The sequence below is a fragment of the Macrotis lagotis genome, chromosome 7, assembly GCF_037893015.1.
Source record: "Macrotis lagotis isolate mMagLag1 chromosome 7, bilby.v1.9.chrom.fasta, whole genome shotgun sequence".
NCBI lineage: Eukaryota > Metazoa > Chordata > Mammalia > Peramelemorphia > Peramelidae > Macrotis > Macrotis lagotis.
The window spans coordinates 40,716,227-40,738,900 of NC_133664.1; the positions used below are offsets into that span (position 1 = coordinate 40,716,227).

The 22,674-nt window shown below is 37.1% G+C and overlaps 1 protein-coding gene across 7 annotated transcripts in view; it reads left to right on the plus strand.

The window, feature by feature from the left end:
* The window catches only part of TMEM108 (transmembrane protein 108), a 366,409-nt gene that overhangs the window by 63,093 nt on the left and 280,642 nt on the right, over nt 1-22,674 (plus strand). For 2 of the 7 annotated variants that reach the window (XM_074195829.1, XM_074195831.1), the window contains exon 1: nt 20,337-20,742. The exons of the other annotated variants lie outside the window; for them this stretch is intronic. The gene's annotated coding sequence lies outside the window, so the exon portion shown is untranslated. Of the gene's footprint in view, nt 1-20,336; nt 20,743-22,674 lie in introns of those variants that run through there. 7 annotated transcript variants of the gene reach the window in all.

Here is a 22,674-nt window from a genome sequence, read left to right on the forward strand (position 1 = left end):
TCTATATAATGACATTCATTTTGTTGGAAATCAAGAGATTTGGAAAACTTTCTACATGTCATAAGAGAAGTTTTATAATAAATATTTGATCTCAAACATGTCATGTGTGTATACATGCAAGTACCATACATATCAAGCATCAGTATAGAAGGCTGGCCAGTCAGATTGATGAGATTTGGACATTTGCATCTCCCTCTGGAGAATCTTGGAATTTCCTGCTAGGGAGGTAGTACCATGATCCATAATGCTGTGGCTGCTTATATTAGTAGGATAGGGGCAAGATTTACCCATGGAAACCAAATCTTTCTCCTAGAAAATTTTTCTTTAATGAGATTGAATATGCTGTCATCTTCTACTGTAAAGAAACAAGGAGTGGTGCTATAGGAGGGAGGAGAAAAAGGAGGAGATAGAGGAAGAGGGGGAGTGGGAGGAGGAGGAGATGCTTCTGAAGCTTCTGAAGGTAAAAAGGGAGCATTTTACTTTTGTTGCACTGCCTAGAATAACTGAGCCATGACTTTTGTTGTGTCACGGTATTCTAGTGTAAGTCATATTTATTATGACCTGTCTCCTCATAATTAAAGGAGGCTGCAGTTGTCTTTGAATCCTGTAGGATTGAGTGGGACCTTGAGAATTTATCTCGTTTGGCTTTCCAAATATAGTTTAAAATCCAAGTGTGTGCTTGCTGAAGGAATGTCAATTTGGAGACAAATGACTTTGGATTTATGAATCCACCATTTCCTGCCTGCTCAGTATTGGGTAAGTTACTTTACCTTTCTGGCCCTCAGTTTCTTCATGTATAGAATGGGGAGATCTTTCCCTAGCTGTAAATCTATTATTTCTTGGGTCAAATATAAAATCCTTTGTTGGACATTTAAAGCTCTTTATGACTTGACCCCTTCCTATCCTAGTATTTTTTATATTTTAATCTCCTCTACTTACTCTAAGTTCTAAAACACTAGAATTCTCTCTCTCCCATCCCTGCCTTTCCATTAACTATCTATCCCCCATGTATGTTATACTCTCTTTCCTTACCTCTCCCACCTCTTAATTTTCCTTGCTTCCTTTAAGACTTGGTTCAAATGTCATCTTCTTGAAAATGTCTTCTCTGAACCCCCTGGCTGCTAGTACCTTCCATCTACTGTGTGTGTATGTGTGTGTGTGTGTGTGTGTGTGTGTGTGTGTGTGTGTGTGTGTGTGTATCTTGTAATAGTTTCTTGGGGTCATCAGTGAGACTTGGGTTAGGTGGCCACCAAAGTTAGATGAGCTGCCCTGAAAAGGACTTGGCAAATTTGCACCCCTCTGCCTCAGGGCACCAGTCCAGAAGAGTTAAACAACTTGCCTAAAGTCACACAGCTCCATAGTTCCAGAGTCTTAACAGAACTCAAGTCTCCTAACTCCAAGCCTGGAGCTCTATCTCATTCCAACAAGAGCTTCTCAGACATGAATTATGATACATTAAATTGTCTAACACTTTGCAGTTTTTAGATATGACTTGATGGCAACAACTATGGATTAGGAATCAAAAGAAATGTAGGTTTGAATCCTGGTGCTCACTTATTATTTATTAGCTCTATGACCTCAGCAAATGCATTTAGGTTCTGATCCTCAGTTTCTTCTTCTGTTAAATGGAGAGAATAATTCCTGTTCTACCTGCCTCACAATATTGTTGTAAAGCATTGGATATACTTTAAAGCACTAGAAATGTGAAATAATACTACTGTTACACACACGATTTCCCTTGATAAAATTTTTTCTAGCTTCTGAGTTGTATTCCCTGCCTCTGGTGTTTGTTGGGCACCTGTTTTGGAACTGTGGAGAACACTACTTATAATGGGAAGGTCAGAGGAGTTTACTGTGGATAGACCTGCTTTCCTTGCCACTTAGTAGCTTTGGAGAAAAGTGCTAGCTGGAGTCCAGATAGAGATAACCCCACATTTTAAGCCTGGATCTTTGCAGGTGTAGTTGAATTGGTGTGTTTGAGAAGGGCTACCTACCCCATTTTGTTAAGTCCACACCTATCTTTGTCAACCTTGAGTTTCAGTTGCAGTTCCTTAGGATATATTATTATAGGTGTAAAGGAGTTATTTCATACTGACTGCTCATTTAGCAGTTAGCATAGCCATGTGTAAATATGGATAGAGAAGAAAATGTATATTAGCTCTAATTTAGGCAATAAATCATAAGGTGTGGATGCTGGAAGGAACCATGAAGATCTTCTTCTGTTCAGTTGTATCTAACTCCCCATGACTCCATTTTGTAGTTTTCTTGGCAAAAATACTGAAGCAGTTTGCCATTTCCTTCTCAGCTCATTTTACAGATGAGGAAACTGAGGCAAAGTGAGGTGACTTTTCCAGGGTCTCATAACTAGGAAGTGTCTGAGGCCAGGAAGATAAGTCTTTCTGATTACCAATGCCCCACAAATTAATTTCCTAATAAAGGAATTTGAATCTCAGAGAAATCCCACATCATAGAATGTTAGAACCAGAAAGAATTGTTGGGATATGGATTGAATCCAGTTTCGTCAGGTGAGAAAACTGAGGCCAAGAAAAGGAAAGAACCCTACCCTTTATAATGAGGAGCAGACCTGGTGACTAGTCCTTTTTACCAAAATGTCATTGTCATGTTTAGTTCATTCTAGCCCAATAATTGTAGCTGTAATTCACCTTCTAGTCAGTGTTATTCGTCTTCTTGCCCTCAACATATATGCTTGATATCACTCCTTATTTTTAAATCTAAAGCTTATGTGCTTAATAAATGTTAATTGATTGATTGAAATGGAAATGTCTATGATATAAAAATAGGAATAAAATTGAAAACCAATTTTTTAAAAATTATTAATTCATAGAAGTTGTATACTGGTCCTAACAGAACATATTGTACACATATTGGGCACTTAAAATTTTTTTTTAAAGGAAAGCAGATTCCATACCTTTTTTTGGGGCCTCAGTTTCCCTATATGTAGAATGAAGGAGATGGTCTAAAAGAACATCACATGATCTTCTAGCTCTCAAAATACCAAGAATCTAAAATAATTCAGAGTCTTACTTGTTTCTTGGGATTTCTGATTGTTTCCCATGTTGTTTTTGAGAATCTGTCTCTATCTCCACTTTACCAATTCATAAGAAAGTGAAGTGAAAGAACCTATTTCAGAAGGAGGATAACTGTTATCAGCCAATTTTACATTGTCTCACACCACTTGTCAGAAGCAGCAATCTCAGTGACAATAGTATTGCTGTTGTGTTTGCTGATTGGGGAGCAAAGTAAGAATTAAACTTGGGACTTGATGTTTGAAAAGCACTTTGAAATGTTGCTGAATTTAGATGATCCTTATCTGCGTGTTCTAGGAATGCATTGTGGGATGCTTCCAGAGATCCCCTTTCTGGCATGGCTTTCACCTAACATCTGACTTCCCTCCTTCTTGCTCATTTCCAGTTCTTCTAACTTTTGTAGTATGGGAGAAAAACTGTTGTTTGTTGTTTTTTTTTTAATATACCAAAGCCAGGAAGTAAAAGGAAAAAAAATCTAGAGAAAATTGTCTCATAATAGTGCAGATCTTCAGATTTCATATGGGTGGAAAGATAATTTAAAAAAATTTTAATGGTAACAACTGCTGATAATGATGACCAAAAAAGGATTTTGATTATGCAGCATTCCTTAGGCTGCAGGACTTGTGTTCTGTGAGTTGGGAGAATAGGGGAGAGTTTCCTCCTTTTTTGTTATTATTCAGTTGTTATTGTTCAGTTTTTCAGTTGTATCTGACTTTTTGTGATCCCATTTGAGATTTTCTGGGAAAAGATAATGGAATGGTTTGTCATTTCCTTCTCCAGATATTTTACAGATGAGGAAACTGAGGCAAACAGAGTGAAGTATCTTGCCCAGAGTCACAAAGAAAGTAAATGTCTGAGACTAGTTTTGAAATCTGGTCTTTCTGACTCTAGGTCTTATTCTCCATCCATTGCACCACCTTCTGAAAAGGAATTCTTTCTTTATGTACTTGATGTTGTGAAGGACCCTACATGCAGAAAGTACAACCTTTAGTTAATTCATTAACATGATGATGGTTTATCTTCTTTCCTCTAATTATAAGTGAATAAATAGACCTAGACTCCAAAATAAGGTGTAGTCCCCCATCAAAGGACGAGGGTAGAAAAGAGCATTAAAAACTCTCATGGCCCTCAATAACCTTTGAAGTAAATGAGAATCAGTTCAAAGTGTATAGGATTAGATGTTTGTAACCAACTTGCAAGAAATAACCCATCTAATAAATGAGTTGCCAATGTTTTGCTGATAAAGATTAAGGCACCTCCCCAAATTCTCCTCTGAGGCAAAAGGGGAAATGTAACTAACCAAAGATAAGCCTGTAATCTCAGAAACCTCTAGCATAAGATAATGTAATAGCAGAAGGTTTGGTGACTGATAAGAAATATTGAAAATGCAGCCCTGCTTCAATTATATTATATCACAGCTCACTCATATAATGGCAAAACTCAAGAAATGTGGGAATCCTTAATGTTAAGTTGTTTTGTAGCTCTGTTTTTTATTTTAGCAAAAGTTTAAAAAAGCATTTTGAGTAAACTAGATTGAAAGTTATTTTCTGAATAATATTATCAATATACTAATATGAATGCCTTAACTTTGTAAAAGGCCCTACAAATATGTTTCACAAACAATTCAATTGTCTGCCAAATAAATGTCTTTTTTCCTTTTCCAATTTTTTCCCCTAACCAAAATATTTATTTTAAAAGTTGAGTTTCTTTATTATCTTCCATTACTTCAAAATTCGTGGAAATTCCAGTAATTAATCAATGAGAAGCTATTGGCCATGGTGAAGGATTCAAGGCATTGGGTTTTACTTGGAGGGAGAGAAGAAATGGGGAGAACTGGAACTTACCAGGATCTCCAGGAAGAGGTGGGGATTTTGATGAATGAGATACAGGTTTTTTTTAATTAAATTTTATTTAATTTTTTCAGTGAAAAAATATTTGTTTTTTTCTCCCTCTCACTTTCTTACCTCCTTGAAAAGAAAGAAAAGAAAAAAAGCCTTGTAAAAAAGCAACAAAAAGGTATTGCTTTTTACCAGATGGATTCAATGTCTAAAAGAGATGGGAAAATTTTGCTATGAATTAGAGTGGACAGCGAAGGGTGGTTATCAATTAAAAGATTGGCTAAACACCTTGCTAATTACAAATGCATTAAATCAACTGGATAAATCAACTGCAAAAGCACTGAACAAGAGGAACCTAACCTGACAGCTGCTCACATGAGGGATTCGATTGATCAGAAACTTAATGTGAGCCAGTAGCAGAATGCAGGAAATGAAAAGCAAACACATCTTTAGTTACCCTCACAAAAGCAGAATGGTCAAATCAACTCCAATCATATCATAATTGGTCCATGATATGACTGAATCTGGAATATTGGGTAGAATCCTGGGTGCCATACTTTAAGGAACATGGACATAGATGTGGTCCAGAGGAGAGCAAATATTAATAGGGAAAAAATGGTGGAAAGGAAATGAGATTGCTAAGTGTGAAGAGGTGAGCAGGAAAGTGATAAGTATAAAACGTGTCTTCAGATAAGTAAAGAGTTCATATTTGGGAGAGGATTAAACACACACACACACACATTCAAGGCAAGCTTTAAGTTTTAAGTTTTAATTGCTTCAAATGCCATTTAAACTTTTGAGATACCCTGTGTATGTTGTTTATTGTTTGTTCAAAGGGCAGGGCTATGACTAAGAACAGTTAGTCAACCTGATATGGGTTGATTTGGGTTCAAGAAAAGGAAAAACTTGCTAAAATTTGAGGTTACTTAATAGCAAATTAGAGCACCTTGCACCTTGGCAAAGTCCATGCCACTGGACATGTTGGAATCAGAAGATGGATAGCTCTGAGGCAGGGATACCACAGAAAGGATTTGTGCATTAAGAGGGAGATTGGATTTGGTGAACTCTGACTTCTCTTCCAACTGTAAGATTCTAAGAATAGGTTAAGATCTTACTCTCTTTAGTAAAACTCTTGATTTTAATAAAACTCAAGTACTTTTTGTTAAGTGTTCTTTCAATCATAAGAACTAAGCGTATAAAAAAGAACTTTCAAACTATATTTTCAACTTAGCCCCCCCCCCCCCCCCCCCCAGTATTCAACTAAGCAATCTTCATCATGTCCTGGTATAAAAGAAGCTATTTTGGCATTTTCCCCCCCTAGAATAGAGTGTAAGTTGCCTGAAGCATGGACCATTTCCTTTTTATCTCCATATCTCCAGAGACTGACTACCTAATAATCACTCATTAGATGCTTGTCAGTTTTTTTATCCAACTATCTAAATAATACAGTTCAATAATTAAGCAAATCATTAATTTCAATTCATTTCAGTACTTTAGCAGTACTTTGGAAGAAAAACAAAATTTAAATAAGACACTATCCCAGGCCTCATTCAATTGCATATACGTAATTGTAATTGAATGAAATATAAAATAAACTATGATAAACACATTAAACAAGTGGAAAAACAAAGGTATGACATGAGGTTTAATGAGGTCATTTTTTTTTAACCAACCCATAGATTCTAGAATGACTGGGTAACTTTGATGTCATCTTAGACACTTTCCTCCTTCTTTGCTCCTTAATATCTGAGTAGCTATTAACCAGAGGTTAGGGTTAGAGTCAGGGGAACTTCATTTATGGATGAATCTTTCTCTACAAAATCTTTCATGTTTATCCCTTTCTGCTCGAATCACCTCCCTCCTATTCCATTGCAGAAGCCTTCTAACTGTTCTTCCTCTTTCCAGTGTTTCCCTTCTCCAGTATACTCTCCATTCTGCTGCCAAAGTAATTTTCCTAAACATAAATCTGACATCTTCAGGACCCTGTTTGTCAGACCCATCCTGGTGGTTTTGTTTCCCTTTTGGTAACTTACAAACTCCTGAGTCTGGCATTTAGGGATCTTTCCAGATTTGGTTTCAGTGGGCCCATCTATCATATTTTACATTATTTTCACCATGTACTCTGTGTTCCAACCAAGTAAGACTACTGGCTATTCTTGAACTCTCATCTGTGGGCTTTTACAGAAGCCATTCTCCATTTCTGGAATGTCTTCTTTCAAGGGCCACCCACCTCTGTTTCAAAGCTGTTCCTGATTCTTTCCCTCCTCCAAACCCAGTTGCTCATGTTCTCTCTCTCATATGTCTTTGTTTATTTATCAATGTACAGATTATGTTCCATATATAAGAAATATAAGCTCTCTATCTACAGACACACACACACACACACACACACACACACACACACATTCTTGCTTATGTACAATTCCTTAAGAGATACTTGTGAAAAAATTTGCTTATAAGTCTAAAATGTTAATTTACTTTGACAGTAAATGTGCATTTCCATCGAGCTATATAATATTAATCTGTGATATATTTAGAGAGATATGTAACTATATCACTATATATAAATATATTTAAGATAGATAATAGATATATAATTGATAGATGAGAGACAAATGAAGATAAATAGACAAATAGATGTATAGATGATAGATAGATAAATGAAGAGAGAGAGATAGATAGATAATAGTTAACTATCTAAGCTGCTTATTTTTGATCTCTATTGGTCCAGGGAGTTTTCTTAGCTCCCTGTACCCAGAAAAGCATAGATCTAGACTCATTCTACTAACAACGACTAACTAATATATCTATATCTATCTATCTGCATATATGTAGATATTGAATGCAGATGGTAAGTAGAGTAAGTTAAAATTGTGTACTCCAAAGCAAAATTTTGCAAATAGGATCCCTTGACAACCTATGGTCACCAGAAGTATCTTATATGGTATTTATGTATGATTAATTTGCATATAACAATGAAAATTGCCTTCTTCATAGCACCTTCCTCCTCTCTTGCATGTGGTGTGTCTATGTCAGTTCTTAAGACCTCAATACCTTTTTCACCATTATCTGCAACTGTTCAAGGGAATAAGTAAGGATTCAGATCATAGAGCAGAGGTATCAAATGCATGGGCTACATAATAGCCCAAAACACTCCCAGGTGCAGCCCAAATGGATTAAAATGTAATTGGAATATAGTTAATGAAATAAAAATGTAATAAAACATAGATAATATTCCATTTTAAAACTGAGTCAACATATGACCTCACAGATCTCCTTATGTATGAACTAGTGCCCCTTGTTTCTATTTGACTTTGGCATTACTGCCTTTGAGTGTCTTCCACAATTAGATTCTAGGAGAGGAAAACAGCAGTTATTGTCAGTTCTAAAATGAGCACTTACTTGCCTTCTTACTCTAAGCACCTGTAGGCAATGGATAAAAGTAGAGAGAATGAGAAACTCTAGGCTGATGCCTATTATCATCTGGTTTGTTATTCTAGAGTTGCAGAGATGATTTGGTATGACCAGATGAAAAGGGGAGATAGAAGGGGGGAAAACCAGAAAGACAGAGAGAAGTATGTGTGTGTGTGTGTGTGTGTATATATATATATATATAGAGAGAGAGAGAGAGAGAGAAAGAGAGAGGCGCAGGGATTATTCAGACAGACAGATGCAGTTATAGAGATAGAGACAGAATCTGTCAGATAGTCTTAAAAAGAATGACAGAAACAAACCCAAAAAGAGAGACAGAAACAGAGGGCTGTTTATGACAAGACAAATTTCTATGTGACAATATAGATTTTTCACAGGAGGTTATCCTGATATGTCCCTCACATTGTATGTATCCAAAAGGAGCCTTATGGACAATGAATTATACAGAGAACCTCCAACAGTTTCAGTGAAGATGATTATCTCAAAGTCAGAATTAATAATTCCCTTAACAATAGCTTCTCAACTTCTCTGATGAACTTATGATAAAAAATGCCATCCATCTCAGAGTCAGAGCTGATGGAATCTGAATATAGACTGAAGTACAATTTTTTAATTTTTCTCTTTATTTTTCATGAGGTTTTTCTATTTTTGTGGGGGGAGATTATATTTATTCTTACAAGACTAATTTAGTAATGTATAAATAAATTTAAAAAAATAAATAAAATATAAAAAGCCCAATAGCTTCTAAACCCTTCCCATCCCCCATGACATGTTTGTGTAGGTGGTTGTGAGACCTTTGCAGTCAGAGGTTGTGGGACCCTGACATAAAAAAACAGAAATAAAAAACTGAGACATAGAACAAAGAGACCTGACCTCTATTCTTGCAAAATTTCACATACTCATTAATGTAATCATGTGAGACATTGTAAATTTGGACCTAATACCCCTCCCCCCAAAAGACTTGAATTAAAAAAAAAAACAATGATGACTAAACCACAGACAATAAATACTGCTTACATATGTAAAAATCTCTCTCTTGGAGCCAGAGGAGGAATTCTCATTATTAAGTACCCCTATGGTCAATGATGATTACCATGGAAACAACTTCCAAAGATACCATGTCATCTTTAACAGCAAATGTGGTGATTTAAGGCCTCCGTTTCCCTTGGGAAGATGTCTGTTGGCTGTTAGAAAAGCAGCAAGTCTAATTGCTGCTTCCCATCCTACCCTTCTGCTTTGTCTCTATCTGTCAGGAAAGTTCTGTTCATTAAAGGCTGTTGACATCCCAGATACAAAAGAGAATTGAGATTCAGAATTGGGGTGAACTCTGTTCCACTAGGGAAGTCATTCACTGATTTATTTCTGAAACAAATGTGAAATCTAAAGCCTTTGAATTCTACTATATTATAAAAACAATTTGGTTAGCATAGATAAATGTGGAATGAATATCACTCCCAGATTTGACTTATATAAAACTTATGTACAAATCTAAATGAGCATAACTATTCAATTTATGTCTATATAGAAAGCAGCTAGGAGGTACAGCAGTGGACAGAGCTCTGGATCTGAAGGCAGGAAGACCTGAGTTCAAATCCTGTCTCAGATATTTACTAGATATATGCTTTGAGGCAAATTATGTCACCTCTGTCCAACCCCATTATTCACATTGCTGAAACACATCATCATTCCCTGTCCTTAAATAAATTCATATCCTTCCTCTACTGTTTTACAGATAAGGAATTGGGATCCAAAGAGGAAAGAAAAGTGAGTTTTTTAAGGTCTTTACAAGAAGTCAAGATTTGAACCCCATTCTTTGGCTACTCCAAATTGTGCCTTCTCCCTACTGTACTGGGAGTAGTACTCTTGAACCTACAACAATACCTGATGTTTTATTCTCTCCACTGATAAATATTCTAATCCTTTAGTATCTGGTCTTCCTGGGTTGCTGTGACTGCAAATATGCATCACTCCAAGGCTAACCAGGTGATGAAGCTCTCTGAGTTTGGTGAAGCTGATCCTATGACTTCATTAGTCAATCATCATCAGTTTCATACTTGAACCTTTTTCATCTTTCCTACTATTGTGGCTTGAGTGAACTCTGATTAGAGTCCTGGAGTACCCAGGTAGCCAGATGAAAGGTGATAGGACTTGGGTAGGGGAAGCATTGGACATAGAGTCCAAGAAATCTGAATTCAGATTCTCCTTTGACACATTTATTAGTGATGTGACCATGAGCCAGTCTATTAATCTCTCTGAACCTAGAGAGTCTAGTAGTCTCTCTGAACCTAACCTAGAAGAGGTTAGCACCATCATTACCACAGGAAGACTCAGATGAAATGAAATCTGCAAAGTACTTTGCAAACTTTAAAATGCCACCTAATTGGCATTTTAGATGCAGGAAGTTTATAAACACTGCCAGAATATTTCATATTCAGAAATCTAGTACCATATCCCAATAGTTCCCACCTTTAAGAATGATTCATTTCCACTTTACTGACTAAAAAGTAGACATTCTAAGGTAGGAGAATCTTCCTTTAGATAATGCTCAAAACCAAGACATTGAATCCTATGTGGTGGCCTAACGGGAACAAGAATAGAGGACAAAAACAGCTATCCTGTAGATAGCACCTTAGGTTAATAAGGCCCATTTACATGTAGCATCATATTTGATAAATTGATATGGCTTTATCTGATACTAGCTGAAAGGTCACTATTTTGAGAACTTGACTTTCCTCCTGGTAACTAATTGGGACTCTAGGATTCATTCAGTCTTGGACTCCACTTTTCTGTAGATTCTAGATTTTTTTTTTCAGAATAGTACAACCACAGCAAAAATCAGTTTTGATCAAGGCCCAAAGTAAAAAAGATGGACTCTTAATTAAGTCATTGTGTTGGTACCCTCAATTATCTGGAATTGCTGGCCAAAGATGTTACATGTTGGCTAGCAACATGCACCAATAGACAGGCTTCCTTCCCTTCCCAAACTTGGTTATAAGTTGTTTTTCCCTAGATTGATTAACTTAAACAAGATGCAATACTCTCTTTCATAGAGTTTCAGGCATAAAAATAGGAAAGGAGAGGAGAAAGAAATAGTTCTCTAAAACCTCAGACAAAAGACAGAAAATAAAAGATAATCACAGAATTTGAGGTTGGAAAGGCCCTCAGTGACCATCCAGTCCAACCCATACATGAAAGAAATCCCCATTATAACTTGAAAAGTGGTTGTCCAGCCTTTGCCCAGTGACCTCTAAAGTTGGGGGTGGGGTAAAATCTGCCTATTCCACTTACGGGTAGCTCTGCTGGTTAGGGAGTTTCCCTCCCTAACATCAAGCCTGAATTTTCCTCTTTGCAATTTGTATCCATTACCTTGGATTCAATCTTCTAATCCTTCCTTCACATACTAACACTTGAAAAACACTAGATGATATCATGCTGCCATTTTATCATGACCCCAGGAGTCTTCTTTGCCTCAAATGAATCAGAATTGGACATCTCATATGATCTAGAAGTTCTAAAACAAGGGGACAAATTTGACCACTTAGAAGGGAGGGAAAGGAAAAAGGGAAGAAAAACCAAGGTAGGAAGGAAGGAAAGAGGAGAAAAGAAGATGGAAAGGAAGGGAAGGATGGAATGAGTAGAAGATAAAATAAAATAAAATAACTCTTCACCCAATCTCCTTTCTCATTCACCTCATTAATTTCCATTCACTGCTTTCTTTCCACTTTCCACACAAAGCTGTTCCTAGCATAACAACTAATCTGTACCATGGAGTACAAACAATGCTTCTAAAATTCATCCAGGTGCAGTTTGTGGCAACCATCTGCTCCATCGCCTCCCCTTCAAACAGTTATACCTCATTAATTTAGACTCTGCCAAATTGTAATTTATGATGATTTGTCCAGAACAGGGCTGAAGTCTTCCCACTCATTATCAATGAAAAAAGTATTGACTAGTAAATAAAGTGAATGAAGATTATTGGGAAAATTCTTACTTATTTGAAATGGAGAGGGAGAAAAATGATCTCTAGGGCATCAGCATCTATTACTAATAATTAATGTGCTGATTATGCATACTTTTTATCTAGTCATTAAAGTTGACCCAGGAGGACTTCTATTTAATTATATTTTATTACCATTTAACTTGAATTATTCTACTTAGAGAAAGTATTGGAACTTCATTTCTTAAAAATGCCTCCCTGCAATTTAGTTAAATTTTTAAGGTTTTATTCTAATTAACTAAACCCATCCAATTCCTTGAATATTAACCAGGACTATTGAATTTTTTAACCAAGATTTTCAGTTTCCCTTCCCTTTTTTGTCCAAGATAAAAAAAAATCCATGAAGTTTAAATGAACTGTATTTGGTGGTAGCTGCAGTAGAGAGAGATAAAGATCTTAGTTATATCACTTACATTAAGACTTCCAAGGGGAGGTACACTGCTTTACCCCTCTAAAAAGCTCATTAGAATGCTATAACTGAGAAGTTAAATATGACCAAAACAGAAAGAGGTTGTGCACGTCTTAACTGGTGTTCTCAGATAAGAGCACAATCCTCTTGCTCATAGCCTTCATCATTTGAGAAGAACAAAGTCCTGATCTTCCTCCACCTCATCCCCCAAAAAGGCCAAAAGTACAGAATAATGTCCAGAAGATAACTTTGAAAGATTCTCCCAAGGAGCCAGATTATTCCATTTGACTTAGTTGGGTCACCAGAGTAAGGTATGTCCTGTGTTCATGGCTCATTCAACTTCAGAGAAACCACATTGAACAACCATATAATGCTCCCCTTCAGGCATGGTGGCCCAATCCCATCCAAGCCTAAATAAACCCAAAAGTCCCCCTCACATTTCATGGTCAACCCCTTTTTGTCACACATGGACACTAAACCACTACATAATTATAGTACTTTTTTCAGTTAGCTTCATCCAATTGGATTTCAACTTTTCTTTTCTATATTTATAATTCTTCATTATTATATTTTTCTTCTTATTTTCCTCTCCCTTGTGTAGCTCACCTCAATTCTAAGATAATCAGTCATCAATCCTTGTAATGTTGCATCTCTAACCCTGATTGAATGAGAGAATAGTCCTCCCTTAAGCCACCATATGTATTGTTGAACCACTCCTTGCCTTGGGGCTACTTACTAATCCTTTTGCTTTTTTGTGACATTGTCCAATTTAGGACCTCCCTACAAATTCTTTCAGCTCTATAGAGATACATAGAAACAAGCAGAGACTTGAAAATGAATTGTACTTTCCCAGGGAAAGAAGCCAGGCCACTGACCTTCAAGGAAGTATTCAGGCTCAAGACACAAAGGGAGAGGGATCTAGGATGCAAATACTGCTGGGTCAGAATGTATTCCAACACAAATCTGCCTAGTACTTTGTCTCTTAAAAGCATAACACAGCAACTGTCTCCTGGGGCTGAGAGAGGGAGCCAGGTTCTTTCTAACAAGACAGAAGAATTTCTTGTTTTGCTTCTCCTTTACTGTTTCCTCTCAATGGGAAAGGGGCTTCCTGACAATGGAACTAGAAGCCCAGTGTATACCCCTAGGTAGAGTATCAGTGGTCATCTCCAAGTTTTATGTCAACTTTTAGGGATGTGAGCCCCTTCTGCAACTCTTATTGTTATAGTAGTTCTATCTTACTGCCATAACTATTGATTAATTAAAAATTTTAAATTAAAATTTTAATTAATTAAAAAATTATTTAGCAGGATTTATTTTCTCTCCCTCCTCTCCCCATTGGAAAAACAAACAAACCAAAACGCTGTTAAAAACATGTAGAGTCAAGAAAAACAAATCATCTAATTGGTCTCTGTCAAGAAGTAGGTAGCATGTTTCATTACAAGTCCTCTGAAATCATGCCTGGTCATTGTATTGATCAGAATTCTAAAGTCCTTCAAAGCTGCTTGTCTTTACAATGGTGATATTATTAGATAAGTTATTCCTCAGATTCTCTCACTTCACTCTGCATCTATTTCATTCAAGCCTTCACAGGTTTCTCTGAAATGAGAAAGAATATACAAAGACTCTGCAAACATTAAAATCTAATTTAAATACTATTTATTTATAATCTTCATTATCCTCATTAACTTTTTTCTATTCAGAAACAGAATTGTCCTTATCATTTAGATGAGCCTGGCCTACAGGTAGAGATAAATAGGTATCCTGGAGTAGAAGAGACTAAGCTTGACTTACCCTGATAGACTTGGACCTAAAGCTCATGAATGAGCGGGTTCAGAGAACTAAAGCTAACCTTTCCCCTGTTTGGGGGATGGATGCTACTGGTCCTAGGAGTAAAAGGCAGAAGTTCTGTTTTCAATCTTTTGCCATGGCTTCTCCTTCCTGACATCTCATGCCACCTATCCTTGATGTAAAGGAAGAAAAAAGGACCAGAAAGACATGAAGTCATAGAATAACTTTCCTAAGATTATATATCTAATTGGTAACCTGATTAGGACTAGAACAGGACAGAATCATAATTTTAGAACTGAAAATTTCCTTAAAGTCCATTTAGTTCAAACTACCTTATTTTGAAAACGAGCAAACTGAGACTCAGAAAGATTAAATCTTTCCCATGGTAGCTGGTATAACTAGGATTTGAACTCAGCTCCCTGACTTCATATTTGGTGCTCTTAATTCCCATTCAGGTGCCCTTACCCCAACAGTAAGATGCCATCAAATTGTACATCCAGAGATAAATGAAGGATGAAGTCTAGGCCGGGAGGTGTTAGTCACTTTAAAGCATTAAAACCCATCAGATCCTAATGCTCTATGTGATCTTTGTACCCCTTAGTCTATGAGTCCTATGAACAAGAAATAGTTTCTAATTTCTTATTCATTCCCAAGTTGAGAAATAAGTAGACTCCAGTTCTGACAAATCAGTAGATGGAGTTTAGGAATTGGAACAGAGTCCTAGTTCATTTGGAACCAGCCAGTCCATTGGACTACAAGATGAAGTAGAAAAAAAGAAAAAAACCACATATTTTGGGGTCTGTCTATGAATTTTGATCCATAAGCATTTGTCTAGCCTTGACTGTGCCAAGGACAAGGGATACAAAGAAAAAGATAAAAAAAAGCCCCTGCCCTCAGGAAGGAGGAATACAGATTGGTATGTATTACTAATTTGGAACAAGAAGGAGAGAATAGTGAAAAGTAGAGGGGGGGAATCTGAGAAGGCATCATGGAGGAGGTGGCACCTGAGCTAAACCTGAAAGGAATATCAATCACTTAGAAAGCAGGTCTTAAGTTCCTATCTTGTATCAAGCACCAGGGAATACAAGAAAGAACACAAAAAGAAAGAATAAACTTCTCCTGTTTTCAAAGAGTTGATATTTTTCAAGAGAGACAGTCAGTGCATATATAATTATACACAGCTTAAATTCAAATGAATATGTTAGAAATGAGGAAGATCAGAAAAGGCCTTAAGAGCTGTGTCCTAAAGAAATAGGGATTTAGTAAGACAGGGGTGAGAAAGGAGTGCATTTCTGGCAAGAGGGGAGAGCCTGGACAAGGGCACAGTGAGGGGAAAGGGGGGACTAGATGAAAGGATTAGAGATGAGGTCAGTTTGAATGTTTAGGAGAGCATGGGAGGAAAAGTAATGTCCATAGTGACTGGAAAAAATAGGTCGAGGTCAGGTTGTAAAAGACTTTTAAAAAAATAAAAAGAACAGTTCACATTTTATCTTAGAGGTTATCCTGGTATTTATTGAGTAGGGGAGCAGTGACCTGGTTAGTTCAATATCATTTTGATAGCTTCATGGAAGATTGATTGGCATAGAGGAGAGACATGAGTTGGGGAGGCTGTTATGTCATTGTTGAAATGAGAGGTGATGGGAGCCTGAAATGGAGTGGTGATTGTGTTAGCAGAGAAAGGGAGTTGGGCTTTGAGAGGCATTTTGGAGTTAAAGATGGCAATTTAGCAACTAATTGGATAGCTGAGGTGAATGGAGATTGGGAAGTTTGAGTATAATTTGGGAGACTGGAAGAATAGTGGTACCTTCAATAGAAATATTGGGGTTGGGATAGTTTGGTTTTAAACATTTTTAGTTGTAGGTGTCTCTAGAACTCTGAGTGATAGAAATGAGGAAGGAGAACATTCTGAACTAGGGGGTTGATTTGTATGCAAGCAGAGGTAAGTGTTTGGACTCCTAGTTGAGGGAACAGCTGATGGTATCAAAAGAAAGTGGTTGAAGGGAACTTATAGGAAATCTAAGACCAGGGATCCAAAAATCAGTCAATCACCTGCCGACCAAGATATTTAACAAATCTTGCAATTACAGTGGCAAAAAAGGGAGAATATATATCTTTTGACAGGAGATTTTGCTTCTCATTACTGGAAAAAGTCATAACAGTCATTATGTCTGACTTTCATAGGTTTCCTGCAGTTAGGAGAACAATAGACAATTAAAATGACAATGTCAGGAGTATTCTAGGGTTTATAATCTATGCCAAAGCAAGTATCCTCCCTTGAGCTTTCTGAGGGAAAAATAGTAAGAATTGTGGCATCTCCTTTCTAAGTTGGAAGGGTCCTTGGAGGCCAGCTCCCTCCTCCTACAAGTTTAGATAAGAAATTATCTAACCTTTGATTGAAGCCAGGGAGGGAGAACCCATGGTTTTGCACATCAGCCCCCTTCATGCTTGTATATCTCTGTGGATTGGGAAACCTCTGAGTTTTCATTGCTTTCAATTCCACAATAATACTCCTTCACATGAGAGTGTTTCAAATACTTGGGATCAATTGTCATGTCCCGCCTTCCATTTTCTTTTCCAGGTTAACTATTCCTAGTCTTTTCAGTGAATCCTCCCCTGACATAGACCTGAGGTCCTTCACCATCCTGGTTTCTCCTCCTCTGAACACTCCTTACTAGAATATTGTCTTGGACTTATACTCAGAGAGCCCTCAGTTTGAATCTGTCCTCAGACACTTAATAACTGTGTGACTCTGCCCCTCTCAGCCTCATTTCCTCATCTGTAAAATAATGATAATAATAACACCTTCTTAATATAAATCTGTAAAATGGGGATAAGAATAGTATTTATCCCTCTGGGCTGTTGTGATGAGTTGTTATCGTTGAGTCATTTTTCAGTCATTTCCAGCTCTGTGACTCCATTTGAGATGAGCAAATGAGTTAATATTTGTGACGTGTTTTGCAAAACTTAAACAAAACTTACATTCTACAGATGCTAGATATTATTGGCTATTGTCATCAATATCTTTTTTAAAATGTGCTATTCACCAGCCAAATGTGATCTGACCAAGGCAGAGTACTGCAACCTTGTTATTTCCTTAGTCCTGAAAACTCTTAATATAGCTTTTCTTAACATTAGCTTTCTAGGCTTTTTACTCAATAGTAAGTCATTAAAATGCTCAGTTTATTTGATTTTTCAGATAAAATTCTGGGTAGCCATGCCTCCACCATCTTGTAATTTTTTTTACAGTTGGGAATAGCATGGTGATCCATTCTGAAGGCTTAAAGGAGCCAGCTGTCTGCTGCTGCATTAGAAAGAGTGTATTACTTGGAGTCTGAAAGAGATTTATTGCTATTGTTCATCATTCATTCTTTTCATGAAGGGAACCAGTGATATCATGAAGGTAATATTTTGACATGAATTGGATTTAAGTGAAGTAGAATTGCACAAAGTCACCAGCCTTATTCTTTCTTCCAGAGTTATCAAAGTCCAGTGGCAAGGCAAAAGTCAAGACACTGACAATGGTCTGAATATAGTAGGACCTGAATTCAAATCCTGTCTTAAATAGCTGTGTGCTTCTGGGCATGTTATTTAAATCCTGTCTGCCTCAGTTTCCTTATCTGTAGCATAGAGAGCATAATAAACTGATCTTTCAGAGTAGGTTTGAGGGTCAGATGAGACAATAACTTTTTTAAGGTTTCTGCAAGGCAAATAGGGTTAAAGTAGCTTGCCCAGGGCCACACAGTTAGGTAATTATCAAGTGTCTGAGACTGGATTTGAACCCAGGGTTGGTGCTTTATCCACTGTGCCACCTAGCCGCCCCCCAGATGAGACAACAATTGTGAAACACTTTGTAAACGTTAAAGTGCCATTTAAATGCTATTATTGTTATTATTTATTATTTTTCTACTGGAAGTTGAAGAGGTAAAATTAAATATATACCTATGTTGATATTCTGCTGACATTTTGTTGACAATGACTGTCAGCATTTTTAAGCAGTTCCCACAAAAGACAAGATTCTCATCTTTTCAGTTGCTTGCATACCATTTATTGTAGCTTTTCAGTTTTTAACCAAGCCAAGAAATTGGTGCTGAGAACCCACAATTCCATAACAAGTATGGATTTCTGACCCTCTTTGAAAGAAACAGAACCTGGAAAGTAGGACCAAGATGTTTATTTGGGCTTGTTTTTCATTTTTAATGCAGTTCCTGTTTGTGCTTGCATAATCATTTATGTTAAACAATTTATATAGACGTAATAGGATCTTCTAATACTCTTTGACAGGTAATGAAGTTATTATTTATTTACCATGTCCAGGACATGGCACCTGCCCATTTCATGAATGATTTAATAGGTGACTTTGCTCCCAACTCATATGGTTTCTGTTTTATCATGGAAGCAGTTGGCTTCCTTCAGATAGGTCCAAGCCAGTTTTGCTTTCATGAAGATTGCTCTATTCCAGATTCCTGCATCCTTCTCTTACTCTACTCCTCATCTTACAGCTTTGCCCTGCTGTCTGAGACAAAAAAGGGAGTTATTTCTTACCATTGTTAGACAGCTTTACATAAACCTTTTTAAGTCAGCAAACATCTATGAAGTGTCCATCCAGAACATGATATCCTTGTGGTGTAGAGTAAGGCCCAGAGATGTGGCCACCATACTGCTAGCATAGACCATTCTCTTGGCCCAGTGTATTTTAATGGAACACTCATCAAATATACTGATGAGACAAATTGGGGGGGGGGGTGTGAAATTAATCCACAGATGACAGAGGCGAGATCCAAAAGAATCATGACAGTCTGGACCACTGGTCTAAACTGAGTAAGGTGAAATTTAGTGATTTTTTAAGATCATTTTATACTTAAGTATAAAAATTTCACAAGTACAAGATGGGAGAGGCATAGTTAGTAGAAACTATTCTATCAAAGGTCCTGGAATTTTAGTGGCTGGCAATCTCAGCATGAGTCAGCCAAAGAAAATTAATATAATCTAAGTCTTCAGTGAGAAAGGTATATAGCTTGGAGGAACAGGGAGAGATGACTTCACTGTATTCTGAAAAGGAAGGAAACAAGGATGGAAGAATGTAAGGATGGAAGGATGGAGGAAGAAGGAAGGAAGGATAGAAGGATGGAAGGATGGAAGAAGGAAGGATAGAAGGATGGAAGGATGGAAGCAGGGAGGGAAGAAAGGAGGAAGGAGGGGAGGGGGGAAGGAAAAAGAAAGGGGGAAGGAAGGAAGGAAGGAAGGAAGGAAGGAAGGAAGGAAGGAAGGAAGGAAGGAAGGAAGGAAGAAAGAAAGAAAGAAAGAACGAGTCATAATGTTGAACCTTAGCATTATGGACTGTGAACTTATTAAAGACTCCGTTAAACTAGGGTTCCAGAGAAGGTATAGAATCAAAAAAGAACAAAAAAGATGATCTTGCTTGTCTACCTGCAGTATGAGGCAGATGAGCAAACCTAATTCTCTAATTCAGGGAACTTTTCTAATTTTTCAGCCAAGCCAAATCACAGACTGTTTTATATTAGCAGAAATCAATTAATGTATAAAGAGATCATAGAATAAGGAGAATCCAACAGATGTGGTTCTTCATGCCATTTCTGGGTGGGGTCATTAGATTCTCATCAGTTGGACTGATAACATTCTTATCTTCATGGTAAAAGATGCTGGCATCAACCAACCTTACCAACACCTGTCTGACTGTCCTTTGGAAGAAGAAAGTAGGCTTGGCTTTATGCCCCAAATAGGTTCAGAAACATAACATCGCTGCTGGACAATTGATTGGCTGGGGCAGCAAGATGGAGTTGGCTCCTTACCAACAACTTAACCCAGAGGAAGGGATATGGAAATACAAAACACTTATTCTTAATGGGTTTCTATCTGGAGTGGTTTTGAGGAAGAGTAATGTCATATTTGTTGTCTCAAATTAGATTAAAAGCTCCATGAGGAATTTTCTTCCTTTTGTTTCTAGTTTCTTCATCCCTGGAGCCCCCTCCATCCAAGTACTTACTAAGTTTAATGCAGTTCAACAAGCATTTATTACTTGGATGCATCTCGGTGAAGTGAAAATCAGCTATCCTGTTAAACATCTAATAAGGACAAGGGAACTACAGATATGGAAACAAATGAAAACTGGGCACTTGCTCTCCAGGAGAGAAGTTTGGGGGCACCATAGGGAAGTCCAGAAAACCTGAGTTCAAATCCAGTCTCAGACACTAAGTAGCTGTGTGACCCTTGGTAAGTCACTTAACCTCTATTTGACTCAGTTTCCTTCTTTGTAAAATTGGGGTGCTCTACCTCACAGGGTTATTGTGAGGATCAAAGGAGATAATAATTGTAAATTAGCCTAGCACATAATAGGTGGTATATAAATATTTATAATATTATTACTGCTATTCTAGTCATGTAACATCTACACAGATATTCATGCAAATAACCATTTGAGGAGGTAGAGGACCCCAACATCGGTTTTATTTTGTTTTGTTTTTGCAAGGCACTGGGGTTAAGTGTCTTGCCCATGGTCACATAGTTAAGTAAGTATTAAGTATCTGAGGTCAAATTTGAACTCAGATCTTCCTGTCTCTAGGGCTGGTGCTCTATCTACTGCACCACCTAGTTGCCACAGACTCTAACATCTATAGGGAACAGGAAAGACTTCTTGCTGAGAAGACACATTGAATAAAGCTTATTGTTGCTGCTGGGTCATTTTCAGTCATGTCTAACTTTTCATGACCCCATTTGGGGTTTTGGGGTTTTTTTTGGCAAAGATACTGGAGTGGTTTGCCATTACCTTCTCCAATTCCTTTTACAGAGGAAGAAACTGAGGCAAACAGGGTGAAGTGACTTGCCCATGGTCACACAGCTACTAAGTGTCTGAGACTGGATTTCTGCTCATAAAGATGAGTCTTCCTGATATTAGATCTGGCACTCTATGTCCTAGAGGATTCTCAGAGTTGAAGGGAAGATGGGATGCCCTCTAATTAGAGGAACTACCCTGGACAGAATTGCAAAGATAGGAAATGGAATTCCAAGATCTAGAAATAGCAAATGCACCTATGGGGCTAGGATGCAGAGTAAAGGGAGAGTAGTAATATGAAATAAATCTAGAGAAATAGGTTGTAGTCAGATTGTAAAGTACTAAGCACTGAGTTGAGGAGTTAGTATTTGAAGTGTCGGAAGTGTGCCTTCTGAAGTGTCTCCAAGTTCTATATCAGGATGGGGAATCTTTTTTTTTTTGCCAGAGGTCATTTGGATATTTATAATAAAATTTGCAGGCTATATTCAATTAAACATTTAATTAATTCCATCCCTAAAAAGTTCCTAGATTCATTGACTTTCTAGTTCTACATGTTATTGCTATAGCAGCACCAAACCAAATGATTTCACAGCCCTTAAATGGTTCTAAGTGGTAAGGTCCTCTGAATCTTTCCTGAAGTGTTGACTCTTGAGATATTGCTGTTCTGTGATGTACAGCAAGATAGCATCACTAGCAGAAAGATGTTACTAACAATAATACTAACAATAATGATTAATATTAATATGTAAATAATATTAGAGTCTAGAAACTAGAGTTTCATCAATGGGAGTGTGCCCTTCTTCCAGTACATGTGACAACTTCTGTGGTTTAGCCACATATGATTGAAAGCTGATGACCTTTCCCAAACTCAGTTGGTCTGTACCTTAGATGAAAACAAAATCTTGTTATTAGGGTATTGATTTCTAGTTCCTTCAATTGCCACTGCCTTTTCTCACTTTTCATTTCTACTGTCTATATTTAAATAGTTATATTAGAGTCTATATTAAAGGAATACATAGTTATTTTCATTTTTATTTCTCTCCATTAGAATGTGAGCTACTTGAGGACAGGAACCATAAGTTTTTGTTTTGAGAGTGCATTTTTACTTTTCCTTGCCACATAGTAAGCACCTAATGAATGCTTGTTGATAGACTAATAGAAGCCTTTCCAATTTTGCAGAATCATCTGGTGATTCTCGTTTTCTGTTGGCATAAACCTTTGAGAATTCATGCAATGATGAAGTATCTGAGTAGTACTTCAGAGGAGTAATCTAAATAATTGTTATGATATCTATATTATTATTTAATTATGCAGCTAGGTGTTGCAGTGAATAGCATGTTGGGCCTGAAGTCAGGAAGACTCATCAAATCTTA